Source organism: Onychomys torridus, chromosome 11 (assembly GCF_903995425.1).
Source record: "Onychomys torridus chromosome 11, mOncTor1.1, whole genome shotgun sequence".
NCBI classification, from domain to species: Eukaryota; Metazoa; Chordata; class Mammalia; order Rodentia; family Cricetidae; genus Onychomys; species Onychomys torridus.
This window is the reverse complement of record NC_050453.1, coordinates 90,436,484-90,450,724: the sequence shown is the minus strand read 5'-3', so window position 1 is coordinate 90,450,724 and position 14,241 is coordinate 90,436,484.

Sequence of the window (14,241 nt, the reverse complement as noted above, 5' to 3'; positions counted from 1 at the left end):
TAAAAAACTCTAGGCCCATAGGCTGAAGATAGATGCTCATATGCTACAGAGAAACTCTGAGTAACTGTCCAGGCAGCCAGCTGTCTCTGTCATTCTAGATTTTGTAAGTTTCTTACAATGTACTTCCTGTTTATTAAGGTAATAATATATCCTTCTATGGTTTTCAATGTAGTTGAAGACTAAAGAGTTATAATTTTTCCTTTGTTATGATAAAAATAAATTAGATATAAAACCTCAGACTCACAAATATAGGATAAATAGAATATTTTCTTTAATTTTGCCAAATACAAATAGACTAGATTTTATAACTATAATTCCTTCTTGATAACTGTTCCTTGATATATAATTTTACTATGTTAAGTTAAAACTTTCCTTTTTGATGAGACAGAAAAGGGGAAGTGCTGTGGGATATCTTTGTTTATGCTTTGAATATGTGTTACTCTGAATGATTGATAAATAAAGCTGCATTGGCCTATGGCAAGGCAGCTTAAAGGCAGGTGGGAAATCTGAGCAGATATATGAAGAGAAGAAAGGAGTGGAGAGAAAAATGCCAGCCACAGCCAAAGGAACATTAAGATGCTAGCAGACCAGTAATGCCATGGCCACATGGCACCTTAAAGATTAATTGAAATGCATTAAGTTATAAGAGATAGCTAGCAAGCAAGAAGTCTGCCATAGACCACACAGTTGGTAACTAATATAAGCCTCTGAATGATTATTTTATAAGCAGCTACAGGACTGCTGTGTCGGGCAGGACCAGCGAATTCTTTTGGCTTACAGAGAGTTCAGAAGTAGATCCACGCAGATGGAAACTGATTTTTGATAAATGAACAAAAACAATGTTCACCTTTCTAGCAAATGTTACTGGGATAACTGAATACAAAATTAAGAGACAGAAGAGAGAGATCTGGGAGATATAAATTAGAGAGAGAGAATAGAAAGAAAATTATTAACCTATATACATATCTTACAATTTTACAGTTGTTATAAGAATTCATTATTAATAATGACAATCTTAAAACTAAGATAATAGTGAAGAACTTGGCAAAATTTTTACAAAACCTTCAGTTTGGTAATGAGTTTTTTTTTATGTAATGAGAAATCATAAACAATAAGAGAATAAAAATCATAGATACTATTAAAAATTAAAATGTGACACTATTTAGTGATGACAATGAAAAGCTATAGACAGTAAAAAATACTTATAAAGTACATGTCTAATAAAATACAAATAACTCATGAACTCAAAGGAAAGCAAATACTTCAGTTTTAAACCAGGCTAATATTCCCAAATATGCCTCAATAAAGGAGATTGGCAGATGTAAGTAAGTGTGTGAATATGTGCTTAATATAACTTGTTATTTAAAAACTGAAAAATAAAATAGCAATAGAATGCCATGGCAGAGCTGTGGGAATGGCTGAAACACTAGAACTGGTAGTATTGTACACTAGTGGGTATTCAAAGTAAGAAGAATAGTCACTTTCTTGGACTGGTAATGCCAAACATTGGTCATCATACCTGTAGAAACATCATCTTGCACATTACCTCATATCCCTTAGAGTAAAGCTCATCAACACCCTTTGAAGCTTGGTTTCTCCCTACAATAAGGTCTAGAGCTTGTTCAGTAAATATTTACCCACATAATTTATAATCGATCCTCACATAAAACCTAAATATAAGTTTATGCATAATTACCTAACCTAGAATCAATTAAGACATTCATCAAGATTTGCACAAACAAGCTGTGCACCTGTGTTCAAGGGACTATCATTGGGTTCTAATAAGTTTTAGCTGCCTCAGTTCAAAGAATACTCTAATGAATGTTATTAAAGGTATGTGCTAAGAAAAAGAATGCAATTTAACAATGTTGCATGCTATACAATTCCTATAATCCAAATGACATTTGGGAAAGTGAAATGAGACAAAAAGGGAGCAGGAAAAAACTATGGATGTTAGGTGGGATCTGTAGTTTCATAATTGTGAACAGATGATATTTTCCATTTGTTAAAACAAATAGAACACTATACATAATGTGCAAACCATAATGCATGCACATTAGCAAGTAGTTTAGGAGGTCTGAGGATTTCAGAATGACTTATAAAATATGACACGATGATCTCACAACATGTGGGCTAGGGAGAGAGCAGTAGGTGATGTGTGTGGTATGGAATCATGAAGACCAGAGTTCAATCCTATGAATTATTTTTTTTTAATGTAATAGCTTGTAATATCAAATCTGGGAATGCAGAAACATGAATTTCTGGGGTTGGCAGGTCAGCTTAGCTGAATCAGTTAGCTCCAGGTCAAACTGACTCTGTCTCAAAATACAAGGTGGAAGGGGACTGAAGAAGGAACCTGAACTTGAGCTCTGGTATCCACAAGCACAAGTACACAAAGGTATAACTGCATACCCATGTTGTTGCACACATACACTTACTTGCATATGCACACACACACACACACACACACACACACACACACACACAGGAATATAATAAAATTTTGTGAAAATATGAGAATAAAAGGTACTGAAATAAGTAATTTCTGGAATGTATACAGTCTTTAAATCTAAAAACAAAAGAAGTTATACTCAAATACTGTATTCTACTTATTGAAGGTATTTACCACACAGAAACTACTGTACATTGGGAAGCTGATACTGAAAATTTAAATCCTCAAGTGGTAGATGGCAGAACCAAGCAAGAGAGTGAAGCAAAAATGGTCTATGAGGGGATGGGTTATAGCTGGAGCCATCAGTAAGCATGTTGTACTTAGCATGCTTTGGTCAAACAGTTGATTACAGAAATGACTATTCTCAGATCTTCATATTTATCAGTCTGTATGTATGTCATCAATGTGTGTGTCTATATATGTAAATGTGGTATATATGCATAAGTATCTATAAATACATAGTTCACACATAGTATATATATATGCATTTTAGGGAAAAATGATTTAGAACAAACAACACACTGTACCAAGAATTCCAGCACATCATCTTCCAACAAAAGGAACAGATTATTCAGGGGAAAAAGAACCCTAAAAACTGCTTATGTAAACATGTGGGCAGTATTTAGTCTATATTCTGCTGCAGAGTACCTAAGACTGGGTACCTTGTGAGAAGAAAGGGGCTGCAAAATTCCATCTGCAGACTAGTTGCCTTCACTGATCCTGCACAAGTGGACCTGTCTGCAGTCTGTGTCTGCAGTCTGTGTCTGGGAGGGGCTAGTGATCTCTTATGTCTCTCTGATGAATTATTGGCTACTAACGGATTGTGAGAGATGGACAGGCATTTCTTTCATTAATGTACCTACCAATTACCCGACTAGGCTTCAAAGGATAGTTCTGAACCTCACACATATTGCCCTGGTTAAATTCAGTGGGTCACAAGCAATACAAAAATCGTGAAAATGAGGAGGGACTTGAAAGGAAGGAGAGTGACTGATAATGGGGAGGTGAGGGTAATCAGAATATATCCCACGTGTGCAGGAAATTGTCAAAGAGCAATTTTTACTCTTTACCAATTTTTAGAATATAAATGTACTCTCCCACATTTCTGTAGGTTTAGAAATCCATATTGAAATGACTGGCATCTTATTTGGGTCTGTTATGCTAAGTCCTCACCCAGTGAAACGTAAAAGGAGAGAAAGGAACCTCTGTCCTTATGTGGCAAACTGCTGGGAGTGAAAGGACAGGGAGGGCTAGGAACGGGGAAAGAGTGGGGAAGAATACTCACCAAACTTTAAAGTTGCATTGATCATTCATGAGGTTGGGGCCGCTAGGACTTAAATTTCTCATATTTGGCCCATGCCTGAGTGCCACTCTGATGAGATTAAGTTTCTAGTAGAGGAACTCTGGACCGGGCAAACGTTAGGACCACATCAGGGGGGAGACATGCAATGTGAGCTCGAAACAACTTGAATGCCAAAATCAAGGAAATTCTACATATAGACAGACATTCACATGGACACATACACATAGACACACAGAAACACAAATACATACATAGATGCAGAGAGACACACATACACAAAACATATACACAAATAGACACATTCAGACCTAGACATGCACAGAAACACATACATATGTATATATAAAATAAATATAAATGTTTTATAGGTTAAAAACATAAAGTGGGAAATGATTAAAGATTCCTAACATAGAACTCTGGATTCCATACAAATATACAATTACATACACAAGTGTCTGTGCATGCGCGCACATGTACACACACACACACACACACACACACACACACACACACACACAGGTTTAATAGAGAAAGGTCAAAGGAAGGAGAGAGTGAAGGAGGAAGAGAAGCAGCAGAGGGGCAAACAGGGTGGACTACAGGAACAGACAGACAAGCAAGCACTATTCCCATGAAAACATGCATACATTTTCAACTATTGAAATTGGTGTCTAAAGAATTGTGATGGTCATGGTGTCCCTTTGACTGAATCTAGAACCCCCTGAGAGATGGGGCTCTGAGCATTTCTGTGGAAAATTTTCTTGATTACCCTATTACTTGACATAGAAAGATCCATTTAATTGTGGACAGGACAGTTCCCTGTCTGGGATCCTAGACTTAATAAAATGGAGAAATTTTGCAATGCATGTATCACTTTCCCTCTCCTGATTGTGGATATAATGTGACCAGCTGCTTCAAGCTCATGATGGTTTGACTCATCCAACATAATGGATTGTATGTGGAAATGTAAGCTAAATAAACCTTTTCTTTAAGTTCCTTTGGTTGGGTGTTTTATTGAAGTAATAGAAAAAGAAACTAAGACAAAAAAAATTAGTGCTTGGGGCAGATTATAATTTACTGAAGTAATGAACTACTGCAATGCAGTAAACATGAGGGGACCACAGGAACAGATTCATGAGTGAAACAAAACACTTTCAAATGAAAGAAGAAAGTCATGGAAGATTAATTTTCTCCTCGTAGTGAGCGAGCTTTGGAATAAACTTTACTTACTTTTTGCAATTCTTCATTGACTGTGCCCATCTCTGATATTTCAGCTTCTCTTTATCTCAGTACATGTGGATATCAGTGGTACCTAAGAGCTCCCTGGAGACCCTAGGTGCAAGTGAGATGGGTCAGAATGGCCACTTGTAAAGTAAATCCACAGACTATTAATGTCTATTTACACAGCATGTTCATTCTCAGTAGTGTTCACTCTATATACTGCAACTCAAAGTTTATTCTTATTGAAAGATAAGACAGAAACAGGAGTCTGAGTGTTATTTCAACACAACAGTGCCTCTTTTAATCCTCAGTTGCTTTCCCTAAGACTTCAGAATTTAGCTTTTCTGGCATGGCAGTGTATCTATGAGAACACATGTGAACAGTGAACATATATTGAAATGACATGAGTCAGCACCAGACACACCAAGACCAAGTTCTCAGCATAAAGAGATTTATTTGTGACAGATGGAAAAACGGCAGGGAATAAAAGACAGATATGAGGCAGAGGACAATGGAGGAGGCAAAGGGAACAAGAAAGAGTGGGAAGGCACATCTGCCCCTAGGAGTAAAAGACTGTTTCTGGATAGAGAGGGGACAGAAGTGGCCCATAGGCATAGAGGGAAAGGGGGAAATCCCATGAGAGGTGAGTTCATTAATTTTAATTAGGCATGTTAATTAGGGTAGCCTAAAGAGGGCACTATCCCAGAAATATGAGGTATGAGAAGTCGGTTCTACTTATTCACCTATCATTTCTTTATCATTTATGTGCCAATCATCTATTTATATATCTATATCCTAGTTCGGGTCTTTCTGTATCTTTAAATATCACCCATTGTCTTCTAACTCTATTTATATCAATCTCCTTATCCATAGTCTATCATTATTTATCTACTATTATTTGTCTGTCATCTATTTATTTGTCTGTCTGTTTATCTACCTATCTATCTATTATCTCTGTTCGGTGGTGAATAACATGGAAAGGAGGCTGAAAAGTCAATAAATTGAGGTAAGGAAAGCTGGACCTGAGTCCTTCCAAACATGGTATTTTGAAATATAAACCTGAATTATTCCCATAGACAAAATATGAACTTCAAAGTATTTATTACTCTGTTCTGCCCCAGGTCTAAAATTTCCATCACAGTCACACTGCCACCAAGATACAGGATCATTTATGAGGCTGCTGGTACACAACACAAAATGTCTGAGAAAAGTTAATCTCATTTTGATTTAGCCTTCTCTTCTGCACAGTAATGAATTTGGATCTCATGCTATTGACCTACTCTGCCTTTGTTCCCATCAGAATCGATACAGTTTGCCATGCCATAAAGTAGCTAAGGCTGGCTTCCAGTTCATTGCTGGGCAAACCATTCCCCTTGAGAGCTGGGTGCTCATGAACTCATGAGTGAAGCAGGCTCCCTTAATCAGCAATAATTACCAGAGAACCTGGTTTTAAAGTAATTGAAAAATAGTATCAGAAGTGGTAAAGATCTGGGGAGGCTTGAAGATGTAAAACTGCACCTGCAGTTAATAAGCATCACCTGAAAAATACCAGCATCAAACAATTTTATTAATCATGCATATTTCCATTAATTTCACAATAATTTATGTGAACTGAGTATTATGTTTTCTAATAGAATAAGGCTCTATCTAATCCTAAAAGTCCAGTATGTATAGAAAGGAATACTTGTGTAAGTCATAGAGAAAAGAAATCTGTACATATAATTTACCCTCACAAACCTCAAAAATAGAAGCTTTGGATGTCTCAAAATCATCCACAGCTCAGACGCCAGATTCTGAGATACCTTCCCTCATTCACAACTTCATATCTCTTTTAAAAACAACAATTCCTATCATTCTTGATGTTTTGTCACTCAGTATTTTGTGTCTTGATCTCTCTCTCTCTCTCTCTCTCTCTCTCTCTCTCTCTCTCTCTCTCACACACACACACACACACACACACACACACACACACACGCACACAAGTTGTCTATTACATTTTTGTTGACCACTCTTCTGAACCATCCCACTCCACTTTTTTAACCTTTTGTATATGTGAGCAGATGCATATGGGGATATGCAGGTGAGCTCATTCATGTGTGTGTCTATGAAGGTCAGAGGTCTGTGCCAGATAGCTTCATGAGTTTCTATCTATGTTATTTTTTGATGTTTGGTCATGGTCCTTGCTTTTATGGCTGAACCAATTCTCCAGCCTTCTACTTTAATTTTCTTTTGGATACAGGGTTTCTCACTAATGTTGGAGTTCACTGTGAGCTAGTCTGGAATTAACCTGCTTCTGCCCTTCAGTATAAGGATTACAACTGTGCAATACATTGCCCAGATACAAATACTGGTGCTGGGAATACATAATTGGTCCCGGATGGTGATAACATAAGCTCTTTCCCCACCAAGATATCTTCCCAGCACTTCTTTATAAATTTTGAAGAAAGAGTCTTATATTTTACTTTCATATTGAGTCCCCTGAACTATGTAACTAAATTTACTCAGATCGAAGACATCATGGTAGGAAAAGCTTTCAAATCTCCAAATCTCAAGGAGACCCAGAAAGACTCTAGGCAAGCAGGAATCCTAATTTTAGAGTTTATATTCATAAGGTTAGAGGGGTCTGCAGATCAAGAAGCTAAGTCTTCAAGCACTGCATTGAACAAAAATGGAGAGAGGGGGCAGTTGTCTTAGTTGTTTTTCCATTACCTCCATAAGACAGTTGTAGGGAGCCGCCATTCTAAGATGGCGTTGACTTCCTGACAGCTTTGCTATAAATAACTCCATATTTGGCTATGCTTGCTGGACTGCGTGCACGCTTTGAGGCTTGCGCATGCGCGTATATGGTAACTTGGCCTTATGTCCTCAGCCTATCCCGTGGCTCCCCGTGCTTGAATTCTGGCGGGATCCAATCACAGATTGACCCGTTCGCTTGGTTCCCCATATAAGCAGCTGCCCTTTTGTTCTCGGGGCCCCTCACCTCCTGCTCTCCCTTAATCAAGAGGCGCTCCAATAAAGTGTGATCTGAGAAGAATCCTTGAATGGTGGTCGTTCTTCCTCGCTGGTCGAGGAGTTCGCCGTAGACAGTATGACCACAGTTGGAGGAAATGGTCCATTGATGCTGAGGAAGCATGGTAGTCAGAGCATAAAGAATCTGACAACATTGCATCAAATTAGGAAGCAGACTCACTATTATGTTCAGGATGTCACCCCACAGAATGGTGCTACACAGTCTAGGTTTCCAAAACCAAAAGAAGATGATTTTTAATTTCTTTTGTGACCAGTGCTGTTTTGACACCAAAGCCCACAAAAGACAACACAAAATAAGGTACAACAGGGAAAGAGGATCTGAAATTGATTCCAAGAACCCACACAACAGTGTCAGATGTGATGACACACACCTATAACCTCAGTACCAGGGAAACAGAGACAGAAGATCCTTGTAGGTCTCTGGCCTGTTGATTTAGCACTTATCCAAATTTGTGAACTCAAAATTCAGTGAGAGACTCTGCCTCAAAAGTTAAATTACAGAGCGTTTGAGGAAGATAAATGGGAACAACCACTTGCCCCCACATGCATACATGAATATATGTTGTAGTACCCACATATATGAGTACAAACTTGTACAGAGTGTGTGCATGCACAAACATACACACATTTAGACACACACTCACACAAGATGCTGGAAACCATTATCTCTCATAAGTAAGAACACAGAAACCAGCAAAATAATTTATAATGAAGCTAAACAAGAAAGATAGCATCATCTGACCAAATAAAGCTTTTCCTCTCACTCGTAAGAAAAACTTCCAGAGAATTAGAGGGGTGTGTCTTTAGCTCTCCAAGAAGCTTTCCAATCCTATCCTGTTGAGTGCATTACTAATCATCACCTATTGTCTCACCTTCTTCTGTGTTTGAATACTTCTAAAGTTGTGTTTAAATGGACTCTCCTCCAGTAACCCTTTCATGACTGACACACTCATATTACTATTAGCTGAATCTACACTGAAACAAAATTATTTGTCCTACATACACATATAAAAAACAATACATGGAATAGTGTGTGTGTGTGTGTGTGTGTGTGTGTGTAGTATGTGCATATTCATGTGTGTAAGTGTAAGAATGTACATATAGGTTATGTACATGTGTGCATATGCATATAGATTATTGTGTCTGTGGTCTGTGTACACATGTGCATATGGTTTCATGTGCTTGTATGTTCATGTGCATATAGAGAACAAAGATTGATACTGAATGTGTACTGTGATTGAATTCTGCCTTATTTTTGAAGATGTGGTCCCTCACTGAACCTGGAACCCACCAATTTGGCTAGATTGACTGGCCTGTAAGCCCCAAGACCCTCCTACCTCTACCTCACCACCACTGGTGCTATAGACATGTCACTGAATGCAACTTCTACATGGGTACTCTGGGAAAATGAACTCAAGTCATCGTGCTCGCATGGCAGACACTTTACTAACTAGGCCACCCTCCGTGCCTCTATGTTATTGTGCGTGGTATTAACTTTGTTCTATTAAAGGTAACAGGAGGTTCCTAAGGGATGTAGGAATTGTTCTGAAATTATCTATTAAGTATTCTGTCATAACAACCCAATCATAGGTCCTATAAACGTAATTAAAAGAATGAAATAAAAATTAGAAGAGAGAGTAAATGTTACATTTGCAAGAAAATGTGTGCTCTATTTTATACCTTGTGACATTTACTAAGAATACAGATTCATCTACTTGACATATAAAATGAAGAGAAGTACATTTGTCATTGTGTTAAATTCTTAACAGGGCTGAAATAAGTGTGAAGGAGCACAGAGAAGGGGACATCAGCTGGCTATGACAGCCTCTTCTGAGAAAGGGGAGGCAGCATGGCATGGATGACTACATGTGTTGCTAGGGTATTGACAGAAATAGGAGCAAAAGATGGGAAAAATTATAGAAACACTGGAAGAAAAAGTGCCTTTCATCCCTGAGTCTGGTTGGAGCTTCTCACCACTAACAATTAGGAATTCTGGAACAAGCTGGGCGGTGGTGGCACATGCCTTTAATCCCAGCACTTGGGAGGCAGATTCAGGCAGATCTCTGTGAGTTTGAGGCCAGCCTGGTCTACCAAGTGAGTGCCAGGAAAGGCACAAAGCTACACAGAGAAACCCTGTCTCGAAAAAAAAAAAAAAAGAATTCTGGAACAAAAAACATTTTCTGTGAAGGCTGGCAATACAGACAAATTTCTTTCACACAGAAATATTTTCAAGTAAAGGGTGTGGAGATGGCTTAGTGGGAAAGTACTTGCTGCTGAAGTGGGAGGACCTGAATGTGGTCACCAGAGTTCATATAGAGCCAGAGTTATTATCACCATCATCATTCCCAGTGGTACCATGGGCAGTGGGAGGTAGTGACAGGAGAATCTTAGAAGCTCATGGACCAGCTACCCTGGAATATGCAGTGCCAAATAACAAAGAAACCCTGTATCAAACAAGGGTGGAAGGCAAGAACCAGCACCACAGGTAGGCACATGATCTTCACATATGCCTACCACATGCATCCAAACTCACAGAAACATACACACATCCACACACATCAAAAATGCATATACAAGAAATACCAATGTTGAAAGAGCACTAAACCAGGCTTAAGGTAAGATATCATATAGTTTGGGTATAGTCTCATTCATCTCTCAGAGAGTTTCTGGGAATCTTACAAATAAGACTATATTTTTTTTTACAAAGATATCCTTGCTTCTTGCATCTCTGTGATCCAGCATTTTATCTTGATAAGTGCTAGTTGCCCCCAATGACCTGTCCTGTGATATCATGCAAATTTCTGGACAACCTTTGAAGATAACTTCAGAATTTAGTTATCCTAGTTTCTTATTTCAGACAAGACACAACTATTCTTCTTCTATCCCAAAGTCCAGAAAACCACTGATTGGTTCATCCTAGTGCACATCTATTCTGTCTTGAAGTCTGTGGCTGGAGATGGAGTATCAAGTTAGAGGACATCCAAGCAAGGTCCTAAAACCAATAGTGGGTAAAGAAGATGACTTTGGTATCACCGGATCCATACGAGGTACCTCTCCACAAATTATATTGTTTTTACTATAAGGATAAAGGAAAGGCTACTGGACAGAATGAAACAGTATACTCTATAGGTATGCTCACTAGTAGAACAGATACAAGAGTTAGTTAGTGGCTACCTAAACTATGTAGGCAAAGGATGTGAAGTTTCTGCCTGATGATGTTTTGCTTCTATAAAGGCACACTCTTCCCTAGAATCCAAGAAGCACACATCTCTGTTCACCTTGAAATTGAGGTTCATCTGTCCCTGAAAGTCTTCTCTTTTCTTGTGCCCTTTTAAAACCCTAATGGCATTTGAAGACTCCAACACTGTTCTTTCTTACTGAAGTGATGGGTGATTGTGTTCTGCATGCTGTGAATGTGTTGTTCCCATTGGTTGATAAATAAAATGGTGATTGGATAGTAGCCAGGCAGGAGTATAGGCAGGGTAAACAGACAAAGAGAATTCTGGGAAGAGGAAGGCTGAGTCAGGAGTCACCAACCAGACACAGAGAAAGCAAGATGACAAGGCAGAACTAAGAAAAGGTACCGAGCCACATGGTTAAACATAAATAAGAATTATGGGTTAATTGAAGTGTAAGAGCTAATCAATAATAAGCTTGAGTTAATGGCCAATGTTAATTTTAATTAACATAAGCTTCTGAGTGATTATTTTATAAGTGGCTATGGGGTCTGTGGGGCTGGGTAGGACCAGAGAAAACTTCAGTTGCACTGAATAACCTCAGAAGCTGTTCTGTTTTCAGTATTTAATTCCTATAGTAAGTGGCAGGAGCCATACACTCTTCAAGGAGCAATGCTTGAGAACAGCATGAGTGACACGTTTGGAGATCCTGATCCACTTGTGGAGATTCGCTGCATGATTCTGTGTACAACTTCAGGAGTGTGTGCGCTATGTGTGCTCTGTGCTCTCACTATACTAGCCATACCGCTGGCCTAAATGAGCCACAAATAGGCCATGAAGTTTAACATCACATATTTGTGTGACTGCTCTGGGAAGAATGATTATAACCATAACAGCTTCAAAGAAATACTATTAAATAGATGGTGTCAGGAGACAATGAGATGAGTCAAGGAAGAGAGAATGAAGCACAATCACAGAAACCCACTATCCCCTCATTTCTAATAACTATGCCAATACCTCAGAAGTTAAGAGAGATGGACATAAGGACAAGGATGAACAGTGCCAACTATTGAGAGTAAAATTCCAGGTTATGTTGCCTATAGGATAAATAGAAAAATCTGGTAGTTTTCTAGAGAGGATAGAACAGTACAAAATGTAGAATAGATTGATCCATCTCTGGATGGTGAGTTGATAATGAGAACCCAGACCCTACCAGAAGACATAACACAGTCTCTTACCCTGCATGATGCTGTAACTTCACATGCTGCCAATTGGATATACTGTTCTACCTATATGTGTGCCTAATTAGAAAATTTCCTTTGTAGCTTGAAAAACTGCTTGTGCTTCTAATGATAGAAATATCAATCAAAAAGATAATGACTATTGGTTAAGCAGCAACGCTTGTAGCTGGCCGATGCCTGTGGCAGCCATGTCAATGGAGGAGAGTGGTGGATGTATCTGTGACAGAAGAGTCATGAGCCATGGTTAACTTTCTAGGGTTTTATTGGGAGAGAAAGGGAGAGAGAGAGAGAGAGAGAGAGAGAGAGAGAGAGAGAGAGAGAGAGAGAGACTGCATGGAGGGGGAGAATACAGAAGGAGAGAGTGCAGAAAAAGAGAACACAGAGAGAGCATGCCCGCTTTTTAGGCTGGGATGCTGTCGCAGGATGGTGACGTAATTAAGGACATAATCCTTATATCCCAGACTTTTGCTTATTACTAAAAGAAAAGCAGGTAGATGGGAATAGGTTTGTCATTTCTCTCAAAAGCTGCTCCAGGCAGACTATTGGACATCAGTTGGCTCTTGGAGGAATGGGAAACGGGAGTCTTCAGGTAGACAGACATTGCGGGATATTGTCTGCCATCTGTATGCTCTGGAGACATGTATCCCTTTGGCTGTGGCTGGGAACCTTCTGTCTGACAAGATGCTGATGACATGGAAAAAAAGCTTAGAGAGAAAAGAATCATTATTATTTTATGTTGGTAGATATGATCTGTTCAGATGAATTTTGAATGTTAAACTTTATCAGAGACATGATTATTTTAAAGCACCTGTTTCCTTTACTAGTTCGGCATCTAGAAGACAGGTGATCACAGTATACAGAAAAGTATCTCACAGTAATAGATGTTTACATTAAAGTCTTTTTGTAGTGCCCAGACACTTTTGGGTCTGGGGGTATAAATACCTTTTAGGTTGCAGTTTCTTACTTGGTGATCTCTGGACTCCGGCTCTGTGGAGGTCCTGTACCATTAGCTGAACAGTGAGTTAGAACAGGGAACAGGGAAGAGAAAAGCTTGTGGTATATGAGAATTTATTTATTTATTTATTTTTTATTAGGAACAAGGCAAAGATCAGGGCCCTGTCTGTATGCATGTGAGAAACACAGGCAGTAGATCTGGAATGAGACAATGAGCTCTTATCTTAGCGGGAAATCTTTTTCCATTAAGTAATTCTGAAAGTGCAATTAAATCTGGTGAGGTGGGTAAGGCTGTCCTCTGTACTTGACAATAGAGAATGGAGAGGTGACATCCTAAAACTCCCAGGACCAAGTCAGTGGTTCTGGTGTCCAGAAGGAAAGAAACAGATCGTGTCCCTGCTGTGTTCTGGGTTCCCTGCCATGTCTGTAGCCAAGCCTAGGTCTTCTAGAGGTCTTAGCTTGATGTACCCATACGTCTTGGTGTCTGGGGGCAGTCAGCTGACTGGTTGTCTTTCCAGGCAGCACCTTTAATAAGGCTGTTGATGGCCTGGCAGGGCATTTACTAGCCTGTGGCCTTTTTCCTCATTTAAAATAGGGGCCCAACAGCTTTCAGGAGTCAGCGAGTGCCAGCACTTGTCAATTTTGTTTTCAGCTTTTTATGTCTTCCCTGGCACCTTAAATGCCATAGATGATTCTTTTGCCTGTGGGGTCAGGAGTCTTGCTCTCTAGATGCTTAAGTTTTAGTCGCGGAGGTCTGGGGAACAAGAGACAGATTTTACTCCATGTCCTGAATTTTTTTTCCTGATGATTGGTGGCTTAAAGACAGATTTTGGTAGATCTTCCAGGAGGCAGACTATAAACTGATCT